Raw genomic sequence first — 20,750 nt, forward strand, 5'->3', positions numbered from 1 at the left:
GTTGTTTACTGTTCATGGCATGCCATTAAAAATAGGTTCAAAATCACAGGTTGTAGTGGTATTGCCTAGTGCTGGGAGGTTGAATAACCTTAGGACATCACTTGTGTTTTAGTGTAATCTGCAGAAGTTCACATCCATTGTGTTGCTCTCTTACTGTTAACTTTTTAATATGCTTACAATATATATTTCAAATAATCTCCAAACGGATCTGCCCAATTTTGGGCAGCCGCCATCCTTTACTTGGAATGTGATACCTACCAGCAATATCTAGAGACCATTTGTTTTTGAGGTTCTTCTGTACTAGTTATAAGAGTGAGGCATTATATTTCATCTGTACATCAACCAGGGTTGCCAGGCTGCAAGCTGGTGAACCTACCTTTCGCTGTTGATAAAGGTATGTTTTCCAGCAGATGCAATGGTAAACATTGCAGCTGCTATGCTGCTAACTGCTCTAGGATAAAGATGAGCGCTACTCATTTGAGCAGATGGGACAGTATGGCAAGGGATGCCACCAAGAAGTAGCAAAGCGGAAAGGGCAGGGGTAGCAATTACTTCCACTCTATTAACATTGCTTAGTAGCTCTCATATATCAGCTACATGCAGATACTGCAGAGAGAGAGAGAGAGAAGAAGAAGAAGAAGAAGAAGAAGAAGAAGAAGAAGAAGAAGAAGAAGAGGAGGAGGAGGAGGAGGAGGAGGAGGGAAGGAAGGAAGGAAGGAAGGAAGGAAGGAAGGGCAACATTTTCCTTTCCTGGTCATACAGGGCACTGTTTATTTCTACCTTTGGCCATTTATGTTCGTGTGTGTAGGCCTTGGGTCATTGCTGAGCTGCTGGCAGGTGTGGCAGTACTTACACCTGCTAAGGCTCACCTTAAAAGAAGCAGTTCTTTGCCCCCACCGTTCTATCTCCCACACTCCCATAGGAAGAGCATGGCAATGCAAGGACTGCTTTTGAGAGATTTACACAATGATACAAGTTCTCTGAATACCTTCTCCATCACAAGTCAATGCACATCAAGGGAAACGTCTTCCCACCAGGGTCAATGAGTGTGCAACATCCTCAGAGGAATCAGGGTTCCTGTTTCACTTGGACCAGATGGATCTGCAAGCCCTGTGTTATGCAGAGCTTTGATGTGTGGGAGCAAAAGTCTGAAATTTCATAGGAGGACAAGCAAATGCATATGTTGCCTTACATGGGGGATGGGGGGGAATATCCCACACAGCTGTTGCTAAGGCAAAGAGCCAGTCAGTTGTCTTGCCAAGAAACCTGTCTTTATTTCTTTATTGTCAAAAACTTGAAGCATTTGAAGGAAAATGCAATGTTTTCCTTCTCTGGTTATATATAGGATGCTACATTATGTATTTAAATTATTTATCTTATATCACTACATGGGATGAATATATGTGTGTTTGTTTGTGCACATGCACACACACACACACACACACACACACACACACACACACACACACTCACTAGGTCTTGGGGTCATTTCTTGTAGGCCTGCCACTGCCTATGAAACAAAGAAAGGAAGAAAGTCTCACCTGCAAAGGGATTGCTCAGATGACTCAATCCACCCCTGCCTGGCTCATTTTCCCTCACCACTGAAGTTGACAAACCCTACCATAAGCTCATTCAGCCACACTGGATAACATTCCTAACATAATAGACCTAGCCTGAACAAAGCCGTAACTCACACCAGATACAGTCATGTTGCTACCGGAATGGAATCCAGACAATAATCTTGCCTGGCATTGTCTGGTGGTGAGTACCTTTTACCAAAGGCTCGGTAGAAAATATTGTTAGAACGAGGGGGAGACAATAACCCTGCCAGCTCCACCTCATTTTCTTTTAACCCTCACAATAGCCTGGAATGAAAACAAGGAGGCCAGAATCCAGCAGGAAGAAGAAGTGTGCTTTGACCTGTGGACTTCAGCTCTTTGCTTGATGATGGGCCCAGTATATTAAGCGAGAATGTGTCTTTCTCCTCCTTCTGAACATGTGGATCCATCTGGATGGTGCTAAATTTCCTTGAGTCCATCAGACAGTGCCTCTTCATTCTTTAATCTCGGATTTCTGGGAGTAGCTGGGGAGCTTAAAACAGGGTTTTCAAAAAGCATTTTTTGAAATGATATACTTTATTTTGATTCCATGTAGCTCATGAGTTATTTTTAGGTTTGTAGATCCTCTGGGCATCTGAGCAGTTCTTTCTCTTACTATGTGAAAGAGGATAAAAAGCTTTGATGAGAAATATATAGCCAACCGCTATGAACTATCTGGTACCTCTCATTGTCTGTTTCTAGCTAGCTATTGAAATCCCTCAAAGAATAAAAAAGAACAAATAAAACACTTACAGCAACAAAGCAGATAAAAACTGCAGCCAATATTTTGTTTTTGAGTTAGTTGATAAACGTTAAAGCTGGAGGACTTCTTTTAAAAATAAATCTTGTGACTGTTTAACAATTGTCTTTGGGATTGATGATGGTGCAGCAATGTATCTAATAACTGGGTGAAATTCTAATTGCCTTTAGTTTTTTAGGAGCCGGGTCAGTGACCTTAGTGGTACATGGTTTTTCAAGGATGCAGTTTTAGATATTTTACCAGGTGAGGAAATAATTGACTGAGAGAGATCTAATTACCAACCATTTTCATGTTCCTGTTGGTCTTTCAAGGCTGCAGTCCTATGCTTCCATGGATGCAAATCCCCATTTCCAAGTTAGCATCTTTAGGATCAGGCTGTGCAAGTGTTAGCCCAATATGCAGCCGTTCAGCCCCCCCTAAATCATTTTACTCTAGAGGGTGAGATCCAATGTAGTGTGAATGGGTGTCTGCTCATGCAACAGTGCTTCTCCTTCCTGCCCTACCCCCAACCTGCATTGCAGGGGGGTTGGACTAGATGGCTCTTAGGGTCCCTTCTAGCTCTGTGAGTCTATGATTCCATGACCCCTGCACATGCCCCAAATCTGCTGTGGATGGTTGAGAGACATTCTGGAGCTGGTTCTGGGGAGTCAGGGGGAGAAGGTAATCTTGAAGTCCTTTGCAGAAGCAGATTTCCATTGTGCCAGCAGGCTCCCACATTGGATCTAACCCATGGTTGGTTTCCTTTTTTTGAAAAACCTTCACTATACACACACTCACTGCAATTCTTCTAACATTCTTGCAGCAATCACATTGCTGTTATAGTAGTATTATATGAATAACATAGTGCTAACGGAATCAGTTGTTCCCTGAAAAAGTTATTGGCTGTACAAATCAGAGGAGAACTCCAAAAACAAAACTTGAGTTATGCATGAAGTAATATGAAGTAGACCTTCCAAAGGCAGCAAATTCCAGATGGGGCATTTTACCACTCCTAACTCTGTATGTGTAATGATTGTATTACTATGAATCACCCTGGACTCAATTTCTGATCAAGGGCCTTATGCAAATACTTTGAGCAACCCCTCCCAGTGGCATTAAAGGGATAAAGAGAGGTGGACTTCCCTCTTTTGAGTACAAAAATATGTCAGGCTGGCACTAGAGCATTGCTTCAGCTGGCCAAGTCCACGGGTTGTTTTTGGTGGGCACAGTAGATAATATAGGATAAGCAGCTCTGAGTTCAGAAGTGCTATATCTTTGCTGTTCTGCCTGCACTGTCAGAGGCAGTGTTCCTTTATATATGAGTTACTGCGAACTGGAATCATAGTATCATATAATTTTGGAACTGACCCTGAGGATCATCTGGTTATTAGGCTTTGGGGAATAGGATCCCCTACGGTGGCAGCAAAGAAGCAGAGAAAAAAGAAGAGTTCTTGCCAATTAGTTTATTCAATAATTACAGTGAGAGACAAAGGAATGCGGTCTCTCTCTCTATCATGGTGTTGCTCCAAGTAAAGTCCCACCCCCGTACGTCTCCCCTATTAGATGTCACTCCTGCGCCCACTAATCTGAGCTTTCTGCTTCTGAACTCTCTGTTCTAATACCCTCAATGCCCGCCTGGTTCTGGGAGGGGATGGGGGTCAAGAATGCTTTCCAAGGACACTAAGTCTGTCAGCTGTCCCTCCCCTGGTGCTGCTTCTTCTTCCTGCTGTTCCTCTCCCAATATTTCCCAGCTTCTGCCCTCTGCAGCCTCTGAACTATGCCCTTCTGCAAACCACTGTTCTAAATCTATACTATCCTCCTGTTCTCAGGAAGGTTGAGGAGAAGGGGGGTGACCCCCACCATTCCTCCTCAGTCCAGCCCTTGGCACTAGTCCAACCCAAGTGTTGTTGCAGTCAGGTCCTGCTTGCATGCTTCGCATTGGCACTTTGAGAAGAGGATGCTGGACTAGACAGGCCTTCAGTCTGGTCAAGCAAGTCACTTCTTACATTCTTAATTCAGGAGGTCAAGTGTAATGATTTTTTTACATTCCTTCCCATCCTAGAATTTTTTTTTATTTTCACCAACACTCTCTCTTATCTTTGGCACTCAACTTCTGAAGAAAGGAGTGGAAGTCCTTGCCACATAACGGATTGACTTTGACAGCATGGAAAGAAAATGTGAAGCTTTGAGTTTCAGGGATGTTACTGGAAGTCATGACCATGACATTTAGAAATCCAGGGAGCTTGTCAAGTGACAAATGCGCAGGAAGAAATTCCAGTGGCTCTCAAACAGCTCTGGGCCTGTCAGCATTTTTACTGAATGCTCTCTCGACGTACCGCCGGAGAGGCTGTGCAGGCAACTAATTTCCCCCTTGTTTTTCAACTTACACTTTTTAATCCACAATGGGTTGCATTGGCTTATATATTTAAAAGTGTCAGGTGGATTTGATAGGGTGGCTCGACACACTTGTGACCAGTTTGTTGAGCGGAGCAGGCGGTTTCAGACTCACTCAGTATGGATGCATGTTAAATCACAGACAGTGCAACCCTAAGCATATTTACTTAGAAGTGAAGTCCACCATCTTCAGCCATTACAATTTTCGATCCATTGAAGGGGCACAGGTGTCAGAAAGCACACAGGCATTGGAGCCAATGTACCATCCCTCTGCCATTATGTTCCAATTCTCTGATCAAGCATAGTGCATGCCCAGCTTAAGCGTGGATAAAATAGTAGTCTCCGAGAACAAGGCTGGAGCAGGTCAGGGAGAATTAAAGTTTGGAGGTGAAGGGAATGAGATTGGGTTGTTTGTGTGGATTTGGCCACCACTGTAGAAAAGTAAACAGCAGCAAAGCACTTTGGGTAAGTCTGCAGCAGCTTATTTTGGCATGATTTACCAACAGAAATAGCATGAAGACCTTGAGAGTTCTGCCACAGTCTGTTTACTGACGCTGATTATTGCTCCGCTTTCAGGTCTCTTGGTACATTATTCAGAAGGTACTAACCTTTTTGCGGTTAGTGTGGACAAATACGCTGCGATGTCAACCCCTTCCCCTCCCAATCCTGGCAATTGTCCAGCCGGTCTGTTCCATTATTCCCCTTATCTCTTTCATTCTCTCTCTTACTTTCTTTTGTTGATTTTATGCTTAGCCACTCTTTTTTCAGGGTACTGAGAGGCAGTACTTTCCTGACTCTGCGTAACCCTAGCTGCTAAACAATCCTATATAGCGAACTCTCAGGGTGCTCCCCCTTTCCATGCCATATCACTGACTTTAACTTGATAACTAAGGCTCCAATCCTAACTCCAATAACCTGGGAGTAAGCCTCCTTCAGTTCAGTAGAATATATATCTGAGTTAACATGGTTAGGGCTGTAAGGCTCTCCTTTTAGAAACAGGTTGACTCTACTCTTGCCATAAAACTTTAGAGTGCACTAAATTTTAGTGACTAAAACATTCCCGTGTCTACCTTGATCCTATGCATTTTCTTCTCTGAAGTTATTTCTGTTGTGCTCAGTTGCGGTGCTCCAGTGAGTAAATATGGACAGGATTGCAGCCTTAAATGGATCTAGCAGTTATCCCCTCCCACAGGCAACCTGGGAACTGTAGGTGCAAAAGAGGATAGGGAAAATCTGTTTAGGAAGATAGAGAAAACCCTCAACACTACTGATAAACTATGATTCCAAGGATTCTTTCAGAGCAGGAGTTGCAAACCCTTAGCCCATGGGTTATATATAGCCCTACAAGAGGTTTTGGGTGCCCCCCCCCATTTCAGTGACAAGTTAAATATTGATTGATTGACTGATTGATTGATTGATTGATTGATGCATACATGCATGCATTCATAAAAACCAAACCACTCACCACCTTTCCATTTAGGGGAATTTAGGATGAGGGAAGAGGAACTTTGAAAAAAATAATATTAATTAGGAAAATCTGTTAAACTAAATACCTTTTAAAAAAAAGTAAAATAAAATAACCAGTCAGAAATAAGGAAAGGAATGGCCTCACTTTGGATAGATAGCAGCAGCATAAATGCATTAAATAAAAGAAGTTTTAAAAAGTAAAAGAAAATGCAAATAGAATGAGTTTGGGAGGATTAAGGAAGGGAATGGACTGGCTTTGGGTGGAAAGAATTTAACATGAGTTTGGGATTAATGAAGGGAAGGGATCGTTAATGCGATGAATGTCGGGAAGGGGATGAAGGGGAGAGAGTTAACATATTCTGTGTATCCAGCATTTAATTGAAAATGAATTTAGACGGTATTAATTTTTCCACTCTGGCCACACCCATTTGGCTCCCTCTGCTTTAGTCTATGTCATGGCTGTACCTCTACCCTCAGTCAGACTTGCTACTGGCAAAGGGCAATCTCTGGGATGTTCATTGCCCCTGACACTTTTCTTTCACAAGTGCCCACAGCTCTGAGAAAGCCAAGGTGGAAGGTCACAAGCACTTTTGGGTTTACTGCAGCCATATTCTACAGACTGGCAATGTTTGCGATGCCTCCAACAAAGGAAGTCAACATTTATACAATGTCTTGTGAAGCTTACAAATATTCCATCTAGGTCTGAAATCCTTCGCCCCATTTTCTACCTTCAGTGGCAACAGAGCAGAGCCATTTCCCACCTTTCTGCATGGTGACCTTCAAAGTAGTCTTATTGAAAATCTGTGTCACTCCTCTTCACCCTCAATAAGAAACTTAACAGTAGTGTGTGTGTGGCATTATGCACTGTGGGAAAACACAACTTGCTTCTCCATTAAGAGGTTTCACATAATAGATGGCACACGTAAACGTAATATCAGCAGTCCAAATCACTATAGCAATTTGGCCGTAAATGCCTGTCATTTCTGCATTGTATTTTAAATCATGTGTGGAGGTTTAGCCTTCATACAATATAGGCTTATTTTTAAGGGGACACAAGTATTTTGAATAGTTGATGCAAAACGAGCCTTTATTTTGCTTCCCTCAGTCCGAAATGAACATTAAATGGACGGAGACTCTCTTCTTATGGCTTCTTCCCCTATTTTCATTTAGTCTTTTATAGGTGTATTCCCCACTGTGCAATAAACTGGCCCATTGAACTGCTTCAAAAGGCCAACAGGAGGTGGTCAAATGAGACCCACTTTTTAAAAACAAAAAAACCCACAAGCAGTATCTTTCTCGCATCCTTGTTGGAACAGATTGCCTTTCCCATCCTCTTTTCCTCTCTTGAGCCCTTCAGATTTGTCAGCATTTCGTAGATTTGTAGAAATCAAATGACTTGTTGCTTAGGCAGGGGCGAGGCACTTCACTCTTATCACAGGCTATAACCCCAGAATATGAAATCAGATTCAGACCCAGAGCTGGATTTTGTCCCTTGAAAAGCAGTTCTGTTGAGCTTGATACAGGAAATTCTATCTGCTACATCGTTCTGCACCTGAGTGCACAGGGCCAAGGAGCCTCTTCATATTCTCATCCTGCCTCCCCTTGCTTCTGCCTGCCCTCTTATTTGCCCTCTGGAATTCACTTCAAGCCCCAACGGAAGCAGGGAGAGGGGCAGTTCGAGTGATGGGGACTGTGGTTACGAACTCAGCAGACTGGAGAATTTGTAGCTGCTTCCATGCCTGATGATATCAGCACCATTTAAAATGTGATGTAAGCAGCATCCATATCTCTTCCAGAGGAAAGAATGTGCCAACTGGTCTGTGTTAGTAGCACAAGCGTATTGTATAGCAAGCAGCATTCTCTCACAAAATCGAGTATATTTTTGGTAATAATCTGCACAAGAGACTCCCCTGCCCTGAAGAGGGATGATATTTTTAAAAATTTAGAGTAATGGAGTGACAATCAAGACAGCTGGCAACCCTGCTGGCAAGTCCAGCTCAGCGTGAGAGTGGATTAAATGACATCTTAGGCCTCTGTTGACAACTATTTTTTTAATGAGAGACTTATTTGGAAATGGAAAGGGGATGAAGGGCCAATAGCAGCAGCTCCACCCCCTGATTTACATCCATATAAGCTGAAACAGAAAACAGAAAAAGAGCCTGTTGGATCAGGCCAGTTGCCTTTCTAGCCCAGCATCCTGTTCTCACAGCAACCCACCAAACGACTATGGGACCTGAGTGCCACACCATGAGACCTAGTGCGTTTTTCCTAGAAAAATAGGTGCTGATACTCACCATGAAGTTGTTATAGTAAGTGCCACACTTTTTAACCAAGAGAGAGAGAGAGGTGCCGGGACTGCGTACCCCTGAGTAAAAAAACACTGACGAGACCTAAGAGCAGTGGGCAAAAGTTCTGTTGTTTTCTCCTTTCCTACGTGAACACAGGCAGATCTCTCATTTTACTATGCACCTTTCAGCCAAAGAATTCTTCCTTGCTACAGACACTTTAGCAAGCACCTCCCCTGCGCCTAAGCTTCTCATTCGCACCTGATGGACTCATGCTTGGGAATTACCTGCTAATAGGAGAATTCTAGCAAGGCATCTGTTCACACTGTTGTTGAGCCCTTCACCTGTTTCCCGGAGCTGTGGAAACTCCCCCATCCCTCTCTGCATTTGGCACCACCATATTACGAATTTGGCACCACCATATTACGAATTTCCACACTCTGCCCACAGGCAAGCATAACCTGTGCTCCAGCTCTTTCAGTGAATACCTGAGGTTCCCAATAAGATGAGCGCTCTGCCAAAGGCCGTGATGCTGTTGACACGAGGGAGGAGGTTCGAGGTTCGCTTGCTAGCAAGCGTCTCCCAAACGACCTGAGGGCATAAAAGGGACGGACTGGGCTTGAGGCCGGGTAGGAGGCCCATCAGCTGTATTTTCTTAGCTTATCTGGCCTTAAGCTTCGATGACAAAATGCAGAGTTGAAGATAAAAAATACACCCTGTGAGAGTCTTGTACCAGAGAGTCCTACAGCACAAGTAACAGCAGCAGCGTGTGATCGGAGAGGGTGACTGAGCAGCAGTGGTGCTCTCCTGACTGTTTCTTCCAGTTTTTCATTTTCTCATTCTTCAGTTCATCTCTCTACATTTCCACACCAGTCTGCATTTAAAAAAACCAACAACCAACCTCCTGAAATTTCCTTAGCAGTTTAGTGCAAATTTCTCCTAATATATACATTTTTGTATAGAATTTTTCCTGATTACACATTTTGGCAAAACAATTTCCCCACGTATAATGCCGTGTGTGTGTGTATTTACGCAGTAGGAGAATATACAGTGGTACCTCGCAAGACAAACGCCTCGCAAGACGGAAAACCCGCTAGACAAAAGGGTTTTCCGTTTTGGAGGCGCTTCGCAAAATGAATTTCCCTATGGGCTTGCCTCGCAAGACGACAGCCCATAGGGAAATCTCCGGGACAGCGGGGAAGCGCAGCGCGTCTTCCCCGCTGTCCTCGGACCTCCTCCGAAGCCTGGCGGTGGGGCGGGGACACCTCCTCTCGCCGCCGCCGGGCTTCGGAACGATGCCCCAATGCCGGGCGGCGGGGCGGGAACCTCTCACCCCGCCGCCGGGCATCGGAACGAGGTCCTGGACCTCTTCTGAAGGCAGGCGGGGGCAAAAGTCTTTGTCCCCCCCTGCCTGCCTTCCCAGGGGCTTTTAAATCACCCCGGACAGCGGAGAAGTCCTCCGCTGTCCCGGGCGATTTTAAAATGCCGCCCGCCAGCATTTTAAGATCGCCCCGGACAGCGGAGACGTCCTCCGCTGTCCCGGGGTTTTTTAAAATGCTGGGGGTGGGAAGAAAGGCCCTTGTCCCCCCCCCCCCCCAGCCTTCAGAAGAGGTCGGGGGACAGACTGTCCCCGGACCTGGTCTGAAGGCGGTTTCCCTAGGAACGCATTAATTGATTTTCAATGCATTCCTATGGGAAACCGTGCATCGCAAGACGAAAAACTCGCAAGACGAAGAGACTTGCGGAACGAATTAATTTCGTCTTGCGAGGCACCACTGTATACAGTAGTAGAAAGTGTGCATAAAAATGCATATACAGGTGTGTGTGTACCAAAAACACACACACATGTAGATGCATTTTTATGCACACTTTCTCCTACTATATGCACTTTTGGGTACATTGCTTGGCGGGAGAACCACACTGCAAAATTTGGAGAAGGGCAAATTTCAAAAAATGGCTGTGTTTCGGTTTGTGTAATGTTTCAGAAAGGGTGGATTTGGTAGGTTCACCTTTAAATGGGAAATGAATCCATTTTCTCTGCTATTCCTAGATGGAGTGGAATGAGGCAGTGGTGAGGTCAGAGTTGGCAGGGGTGGCCTTGCCACCACATACTCTGCTTCGTCTTTGTCTCAGTGAATGCCAGGAAGGCAGCACTGTTCCTCTAGCCACGCCACTGCTGCAAAGAAAAAGACCCAAATAACGTTATTATAATTCTTTTCCTGGGCCAGTGGAATTGCGGGTCCAGGCATCATGCTCCGCAGTCCACAACCCACAGACAAATAAAGGACCACATAGACTGGTTTGAATCGAAACAGGCCACAACCTTATTGAATACAAATGAAAGAGGTTTGGCTTGGGCATGGGGCAATCAAAATACTTCTGGCCCGCCACCGGAAGTGACACGTAGGTCAGTCCTAAGACTTACCGTATTTTTAGCCCTATAGGACGCACCGGCCCATAGGACGCACCTAGTTTTTTGGGGGGGAAATAAAGTAAAAAAAATTATTTCCCCCCAGGCGTGGGGCTGGGGCGGGGGAAGCCTGAGCTTCCCCCTACCCCAGCCCCCAGAACAGGCAGCTCTCCGCAAGCCGTGGGAGCCCAGCGCCGGGCTCCCACGACTTGCGGAGAGCTGCGCTAAGCTTGAAGCCTGGGTGTGCTGAGCTCAGCGCGCCCAGGCTTCAGCATGCAGGCAACTCTCTGCAAGCCGTGGGAGCCCGGTGCCAGGGTCCCACGGCTTGCGGAGAGCTGCGCGAAGCCTGGAGAGCTAGAGGGGTCGGTGCGCACCGACCCCTCTCGCTCTCCAGGCTTCAGCGAAAGCCTGCATTCGCCCCATAGGGCGCACACACATTTCCCCTTTATTTTTGGAGGGGAAAAAGTGCGTCCTATCGGGCGAAAAATACGGTACATCAAACAGGGAACCCGACAAGGGAAAAGCAGGTAGGGCCCCAGGTGAAGGCTGCTTAAATGGCCAGGGAGCAGACCTGAGGGAAGCCTTCCTGCTCCGTCGACTCCGCCCCCCAGCCCAACCCATGTCCTAGCCTGCATCCCTATTTGCCATTCTGGGATGCAGGCCAGGACCCGGTTTCTGATAGGTGGCACGGGCTTATGCTCATGCCCCCTATCCAAACAGGTCTCCAATGAAATTATTCCCTCATCGGGGCCACAGAGAAGCGTCTGCCGTCCCGCAACGCCTCCTCACCAGAAAGGGACTTATAATACTGTCTCAGTCAGCTTTGTCTTGCATACTGAAGCACACTTGGGAACCAGAAGTAATTTTCCTGTAAAAGAGACTATTGCCCATTGGAATTAGAAGTTATATTTTACCTGTAGGAATTTGAAAAAGTCTGGTGTGTGTGTGTTTTTTTAATGGATGTTTTAGCATTTACTAATGCTTTTACGGAAGGTTGTACTTATATTTGTACAATGCAGGTATTCCTTGGAAATAATTTGGCTTTATTTGTGGCACAGACCGTAATACTGAATAAGCCAAATTCTGAGGATCCACGCTACTTCTTGAAAGCCTATCAACTGATTATATGTTGCATTGTGGCTGTGATGCGTGTGAGCCCCTTTTCTTTTTTAATCAGAAATATCTGCATTAAAACAAAAAATCCAAAAGTGAATGGGGCTCACACACCATTCCTTTTCCCTCTCTGTTTCTGAACACCTGGATTTTTATTTATTTATTTTACACTTCCTTGATTCTGGGCTAAGCCTGAAGAGGTGAGAGAAGGTGAGAGAAACCTAAAGCCTCCAAGATGCTCCCAGCCTGTCCGAGATAGCAAGCGAGGGATTAAGAGCTCATTCGCTGGGGCAGTAAGTCAGGCAAATGGAGTAGGATGTGAAAAGCAGATGGGAGAATCCTGCAAGACAGGTCACTGGGGCAAAAGAGACCTTAATGAAGCGTAACAATGAAGAATAAAATTACATTGGGGTCATTTGGAATGCTCTGCCTGTAGCAGGCAGAAGACCAGTTAGCGACTCCTGAGGGGAAGTGGGTCTGTGAGGCGGGGAACCCCTCTCCTCTTCTATATGGGATAGGAATGTTAAGACAAGTTAAAATGCCACATTCCATTTCAGACTCTGAGGTATGGGAAAAGGGAAAAGTGGATGAGCAAGTGAAGAGCACTTTGTTGAGCTTGGCTGTTGACAGGACACAAATTCTTGAAAAATAAGAGCCTGATGCTAGAGCAGAGATATGTAGGGTAGTAAAGAGATATGTAATTATATAAAACCACAAAACCAAACCAGTAATATTACAACTAGTTAAAAGCAAAAAGAAATTTAAAAAAAACCATAAATAGACCATTGTGGTGAGTATGTACTCTTAACTGCCGGCATAGGCTTGATGGAACAGAAGAGTTTTCAGTGGGCATTTAAAAGTTGGCACAAAGGACACCTGCTGAATCTCTAGTGGCAGGGTGTTCCATTAGGTACCTAGTTTGGGGAATATTTCTATATAACGGTGATAAAAGTGACAATGCTTGTATCCTGGATGTGTTTCAACAGGCGTGTGCTCAATGTAGGATCAGCCGAAATGGAGCCAGGTAGGTTTCTGAGGCTGGCAAATGACCTGACCAAGCTATAATTCTGTATTTAATAGTGGTGTCCTTCAAACCCGCTCTGAAGGGCCCTCTTGGGACACCGTGGTGCAGTGGCCTGAGAGTGCTGGGTTCAATTCCTAGCTCATCCATGAAGCTCACTGGGTGGCCTTGGATAGGTCACAGCCTAACCTGCCTCATGGATGGTTATAAGAAGAATTACGAGGCACTCTGAACACAGGAAAGATATTATAGAAGCATAAATAATAGTATTCAGAAACAGTTCCTGCAAGAGCTTCATTTTTCTTCCCCAAGCAGCCTTCAGCACTACAGGGGGAAAATGCTGGATGTGTGTTCAGAGTGTTTCAGCTTCTAAGCCTGAAATTCATAATCATCTGGCCCCTGCGGTTTGTTTTTTAATAGTCCCACCAGCATCCTGCAGCCATATTTCTTCCACATTCTAGGAAGATAACCACTTGAAAGGGTGACCCACTGGAGGATGAAACTCAGGCCTGCTCTGGCCCGTCTCCAGGTGGGGTCAGTCTCTCTGGTCAACTGAGGAAACTTTTCTCTCTGTGCTGTTGCCAAGGAAAAGAGAACTGCAATGTTACTTAAGATTGAAAAGAACAGAATATTTTGTACTGGATTCTCTTTGCTGTGTTAGGTCTAGACCTGTTGTTTTACATATGGCCATTCACACTCTTATATCCCTCCGTAGCCAGCAACCCACACTTTTGACACCTGATCTTAGCTTCTTTAACAGATTCTTCCATAATGTGGCAACAAATAAGTCATTTTAAATGCAAAGAAGCATTGGTGGCTGATTTTTCTTCATGAAAAGCTCCTTCAAAGGGGGACAAGAAGATGTTTGCTCATTTTACAAATATCCCCCACATTCTTGATGAAACAGTTTAAAATTTTGAACATATGCCATGGTTTCTAACATTTGTTGGTAATACAACATTTTTGGGACTTGTAGGCTTGGTTTGCACATCACATTAAACCATTGTTTAAAACAAATGATGGTTTAATGTGAATGAGTGGTGTGTTGTTGCATGCTGCTCAAAAGTTCCCATTGTGCTGTGGACGAAATGAAATGTTTGTGGTGGACAATGCACTATGCAAATGGAACTTGGTGGACAGACATTGGGGGGGGGGGGAGAGGAACATGAGCAGAGCGTGACCATGTTTTGCATATGCTCCCTAAATCATAGCAGACTGTGCCAGGTCCTAACCATATCCACCTCCCCCAAAACACATTTAAAGGGCTTGTAGCTAAAGCATTTAAAGTAGGCAAGACAAGCTTGATGGTTTTACAAACATGCCTGCTGTTGGTTACATAATGGCTGGATTGCTGCAAGAGGCTGTACATAGGACTGCCTTTGAAAAGCTGGTACAGAAGTTTTGACCGGGGTTTGGAGCATGTTAATCCCCTTCTATACCATCTTCAGTAGCTTAAGATTTCCCATCTTACCAGATGAGCCTCTCCATCCACTCAGATACCTTTTTGACTTCTTGGCCACTATTTGAAGTACTGTTCTTGATAGAAATGCTGTGAGTCCTCTCTGTTGTTGTATCCAGACTACACACACACACACACACACACACACACACACCTCACACACATGCACACACAATCTGTTCAGCACTCATCTTGATTATATATGTCACTGCCCAGAGACAAAAAAAGGCTGTTTTGCCAGGCTTTTCACCTTGATTTTATTATCCATGGCTCTCTGATGTTTATCTATCTTGTCTTCCTTGTTCTGATATTGTGTTCATTTTGTTTGCTTTGAATAATATTAAAGTCTATTTTGTCTCTATTTAAGTCTCTATATAAAATTTATTTGGATATATAAATCCAGTGCTTTCTGGCACCTCTTTTTTGTTGTTGTTAAAAAGTGTGGCCCTTACTGTAACAACTTCATGGCAAGTACCGGCACCTATTTGGGGGGGGGGGGAGCACTGTATAAATCTATAAATCATTAATGAGGACGACGATGACAATTATTCTGAAAGCCACATCAGACATTTTATGAGAAAATGAAAGTGGAATGCAAATGTCCAAAGAAGCAAAATAAAAGCAGTGCCTGTCCATGTGACTGCATGACACCACTGTCTTGAGAATGCACAGGCAGGCGCTGCTGGGTCTCTGTTGACTCCTTCTAAAAGGGACCAGATCACGAGGCTACAGCTAAGACATAATTTACCATTGCAATCAGTAGGCCAAGGAATGCTCCCAAGCGAGGAGCATTCCTGGAGCCTCTGTCCAGTAAACCAATGGGGTGGCTCTTTGCCATCACTTCTGCAAAATTTCAGAGATAGCCACTTTATTTTTTAAAAAAGCAATTATTATTATTGGAATGCAATTTTGTTCATTTGTCTGTGTTGCAGGAAATAGTAAATTGAAATAAATAGACCTCCCTGTGATTAAGAGCATTTTAATCCCCCCAAAATGATACATATTCACTTAGTAGTAAAAGGAAAGGAACTTTGAGTTGCTACGTAGCCAGCTTGACATTTTTGAAAAGCCACAAAAGTTCAAATAAACATGTAAAATCAACAGAAAATGTGGAATGCTGTGTGAGTGCTTCTGGAGGCAGTATATGGTATAGGGTGTGCAATGCACCTGCATCTACAATATAGCAGTGGCTTATGCTCAGACACAGGGCTTCCTTGGAGGGATTGATATGAGACGCTGTTCTCCTAAATTGTTAACCCTAAACATACTTACTGGGAAGTAAGCACTGGTGAACTTAAGTAAGCAAGCTCTTAGACTTCAGTAATTTAGGAGATCAAAAATATTGCTTTCTGAGGAGGCAACTGTCTCTAAGATGGGACATGGTGGAAAGACTCTCTGGCGAAAGACGAGAAAACGTCTACAGCAAAATGCTATAAATTGTAGTGTTGACTGTATTGTGTGGGCACATTCATATTTGGTTTAATTATCCATAGGATGTGCAGCAATGTGGGCATGTGTGTTACATGCAGGCTTAAGCAAAAAAGCTAGCCCTAGCCTGTTCTTATTCATAGATGGGGAAACTCTGTATTTCAGAAGTCATAGGCAGCAACTACACTGGTTATCCTCTAGTATCCAACAAATGCAACCTATTTCTTTTTATTTATGTAACAGCAGGACTAGGTGGAAGCTACAGCCATTATTTGGCTCACTGGTTACCAGTTTGCTTTCTGGCCCAATTCAATCTGCTGGTCTTGATCTTTAAAACTTTAAATGATCTGAGACCATCTATATGTACCTGTTGTTGTTGTTGTTGTTGTTGTTGTTTAGTCGTTTAGTCGTGTCCGACTCTTCGTGACCCCATGGACCAGAGCACGCCAGGCACCTCTGTCCTCCACTACTTCCCGCAGTTTGGTCAGACTCATGCTGGTAACCTCGAAAACACTATCCAACCATCTCATCCTCTGTCGCCCCCTTCTCCTTGTGCCCTCCATCTTTCCCAGCATCAGTGTCTTCTCCAGGGAGTCTTCTCTTCTCATGAGGTGGCCAAAGTACTGGAGCCTCAGCTTCACGATCTGTCCTTCCAGTGAGCACTCAGGGCTGATTTCCTTAAGAATGGATGTGTTTGATCTTCTTGCAGTCCATGGGACTCTCAAGAGTCTTCTCCAGCACCATAATTCAAAAGCATCAATTCTTCGGCGATCAGCCTTCTTGATGGTCCAGCTCTCACTTAAATGATCTGAGACCATCTATATGTACCTACCTGAATACTTAAATAATCTTCAAAGGTCCATGTGATGTATGGCGGGCGAATACACAAGATAGGTTTTTTTCAGTCATGGCAGGATATCTGAAATGACCTGGATCCATCTGACCCTATCACTGCTGACTTTCTCCTACACCGCAAATGAACGACTTCTTCCATTGAGTGTTTCATGTGGCACAGAACTCTGTATGAAAGCCCTGCTGTTTTTGCACAATTCTTCTGTACAGGCATTTTTATTCTATATTTTGAAATATATATAGTAAATGTTTTAGGGTGCAATCGAAACTCCCTCCTGCCCTGTAGCCATTGTAGAAAGTGTTGGAATACGCCTGGGGACACACGCAGCCCCTGGAATGAGACAAACCTCTCCAGGCATCTTACTGATGCAGCGCAGCCGGGGACGTCCATAAATCTTCAGTCCCACATATCAGAAGACTATGTGCATGCTCACTCAGCAGAGTATAGCAGAAACAAAGTGGAGTTTTGGTGTGTGCATTTTAAGTATTTATTAAGCAACATATACAGGACAAAGCAATCATGGCATCCTCTCACTTCTTCTTCTTCTTCTTCTTCGAGAGAGAGAGAGAGAGAGAAAGAAAAGTAATACAAAAGTACAACAGAGTGGAAGAGATAAGACTAGCTTCCGTTTTCACACTTTCCAAGCCTGGAAAGTAAACACAGAGATGTGATGTAACAATCACACATCCAACAACAGAGGAGTGAAATGCTAACAGAAAGCACAGGTCAGCAAGATTCACACTGTCTAGGACCAGTCACAGGCAGCTCCCACAAAGGCAGTGGGATCAACTCAAGATCCAGCAGATCCCAAGCTAACTCAGCTCTGCCCTTAGAATACCCTATGTCAGGGCTACCCTCTGGCTTTCCACAGCAGGGATCCCACCAGTGGGTCTCCTGTCTGTCTGCCCATTCAGTGCTGGAAAGACAGGTTGTCACCAACAGAGTGGGGCTCATGTTGCTCCATCTTTGGCGGAGAGTGGGAGATCAGCTGAGCCAAGAGAGCTGAGCTGCAGGCTGACTCTGCCTAATCCAGTCCCCTTCAAGTAAAGGAGGTGGATTTAGATTGCTCTGCTATTCAAACAATATTTCTTAGCTGCCTTGCGGGGTGTTTTCTTGTTTTCTTTTTTAAAAAGGTGGGTTATAAAAATAATTGTAATGTATCCTGTGGCAGCATAATGTCTGTGAAGGTGAACATATAGAGAGCCAGTCTGTTGACACCAGTGCAAAAGTCCAGTCCCTGGTGACGTGGCTTCCTGTGACACAATTGTGGTGATGTGGCTGTGGGGAAGACAGCACTGTCTAAGTCTTGTTCATCACAACATGTATATTTCCATTATTTGTTTTCACCGATTTCCCATTTGCCACGGAAAAACTGATGTCTGTCTCCAAAAGAAGCTTCCCTTTTATGCTAGAGTTCAGGTGTGTGTTTGTGTGGTATTTCCTCCTTGCATAAAAATGGAATGTGACAAAAGCACATGGGATACGAATGGTTCGCAGGAAGCACACTTAACACATTCCTGTCCCCTGAGCGCCGTGCTCTTACTTTGGCTTCCTTTCCTTCGCTCCTCTCCCTCTTTTCGCTCCTCCTTCAAGAAGATATGGTGGGTTGAAGCACTTCCCTTCTCCCATTGTTATTCATGCAGTTATCATGCCCTGGCTTGGTATAAACATGCAGTATGAATGGTCACCAATATGTAATAGTACCTGAAATACTCCACTGTTGACTTGACGTATTCCTCCCCCCGCATTTGTGATACATTGCCCAACATGTTTATATCTTTCAATAGGAATGGGCTGAATCCACAGCCTTTGATTTTAAGGCACAACCTGGTCTGTGTTGGGTGATAGTTGTTCCCAAGGACTATAAACTGTATCTGTGCGGCTTCAGGTTAAGCAAAGAGGCAGCAAGAAGGGGCATGAAGGGGTTGTTTAACCTTTTCATTCTCAGCTGTTTGTCCCCTAATCACTCTACCCCAAGTTATCCCAAGAGCTCTCTGTAAAAATAATAGTAATAACCTATTAGAGAGAAAAGCAGCTTAAGGGAGGGGGTGCTGTTGCGTGGATAAATTCCTTAAATGAAAGGGTATAACAGTTCTCTCTCCTGCCGACCCACAATTACTTTATCTAAGAAGAAACCCCATGGGGGTGGGAGGGACATAAAGGAAATACGGGTCATTATTTATTTTGGTTTTTTGTTTGTTTGTTTTCAATCTAATTCGAAACCTGGAATTCCCTGCAGTCTGCTGCCAGCCACCCCTGCCAGCGCTCTATCTCTTATATATTTTTGGTCTTTGTGAATGCTGAAATTCTTAATTTGAAAATGTGATGGCAAAATAATAATGTACTACAAGCAAGTTTATAAGCACATAGAAGCTAAATATAGCTGTGTTTTAACACCCACAATTGCAAGTACAAAATTATTATCAAGCTGAAGGTAACTGCGTTAGAACACTGCAGACTGAGGCTGCAATCCTAAAACTGGGTTGGAGGTGGAGGGAGAAACAAAGGCTTGCTGAATGCTCATATATAATGTTCTCTCCCAATGGCAACAATGAGAGTAGGGATATGGGATAAATTCAATTCTGTTCACATTTAAAGGCGAGCCGACCTGATTTGCACCTTCCAAAACAATGCACACACCGAAATACAGCCATCCTTCAAAATTTGCACTTTTCCAGATTTTGCAATGCACGTCTACAGAAAAGGGATATGTATAAGAATGCATAAGCTCGGGGAAAGTGCATAAAATGTATGCATTTGTGACAATAACATACCAAAATGTGTTATATTAGGAGGAATGGCCTTTGCAAAAATGAATGCATTAGGCAAACTCACTTACAAACGTCATATATTCGGAGACATTCCCTGATGAATTTTCATGAGGACTGCTTTCCCCCCCTTTTTTTAAAAAATGCAAACTGAAGTGGAAGTCCAAATTTAAGACCAGAAAAAAATGAGAAAGTGAGAGGAACTGAAATTGTGTAGATTCACCCATTCTTACATGAGAGGGAAATATAGGAGATGCAAGCTGTTCCCTGGTCCTCCCCCAGCATGCCCCAATTTGCCCAGGCACAGCCATTTCTGGGCCTTGCTGACATAGGTCTGGCTTCTGACATTCACTGATCTCTCTCTCTGAAGTTAGTCATCTTACTTTGCCCTGATGCTTCCTGTGGTCACTGGGACATCCTGGGTCTAAGAGCATACAGTCTGTCACCTTTCAGTTCATCAAGACAATATGCATGTTGTATCACTGCCATGAGAAAGAGATATGCAAATTTGCTGGGGTCCTCCAGCTCACAGTTAATTTCCAATGTGACCTTCAGGACCGAACATGTTGTGGTGAGGGGGCAATAGATGGAACAGTAGCTCCACTCCACCCTTCCAAAGATTGCCACTTAAAACTGCTGAGTTGTATAAAGGTCATAAAGTGACATAACGGACACTGCGGTGATAGTATTAAAGTTGCATTATATGTCACAATGCATCTGTGAAAAGCGAAGATAATATAAAAAGAATCCAGAATGGGGTTGTTGTTTTTTAAAGTACAGAGCTATGAAATGCTATACTAAAACATTACAATGTCAAAGTGATGAACACTATCACACTCACAATCTCCTGGAATGCTGACAAGTAGCTTGAAAATTCTGAACTGGATCATCTTAGATGATACAGATGATGTAAACCCTCTTGGGTGTCCTGATTCACTTAAGGTACTTTATTTGAATAACTTCACAAGGCATGAAATATGTAACTCCGGCTCAGAGAGCTCTACCACAAAATGACAGTCCCAAGAAGCTGTTGCTTCAGGCAGCGTATTCCACAGGGGGTGCTATTTGCTTGTCTCTGGCCTTCCTTTCTGTGTGTTGCTTAAAAAGAAAAGAGCATGGGAGGGAGCCATTTTGAGATTTTGCTTCAGGTGGGAAAACATCCAAGGCCAAGACTTGCGGCTGGATGAATGAGCCTGGGCTGCGTACCTACCATGA

At 44.1% G+C, this 20,750-nt stretch overlaps 1 protein-coding gene across 2 annotated transcripts in view; it reads left to right on the forward strand.

Annotated features, from left to right (window-relative positions):
• The window catches only part of SYNPO (synaptopodin), an 80,522-nt gene that overhangs the window by 31,725 nt on the left and 28,047 nt on the right, over positions 1–20,750 (forward strand). The gene's annotated exons all lie outside the window — the stretch shown is intronic.

Source organism: Podarcis muralis, chromosome 2 (assembly GCF_964188315.1).
Source record: "Podarcis muralis chromosome 2, rPodMur119.hap1.1, whole genome shotgun sequence".
In the NCBI taxonomy this organism is placed as follows: domain Eukaryota; kingdom Metazoa; phylum Chordata; class Lepidosauria; order Squamata; family Lacertidae; genus Podarcis; species Podarcis muralis.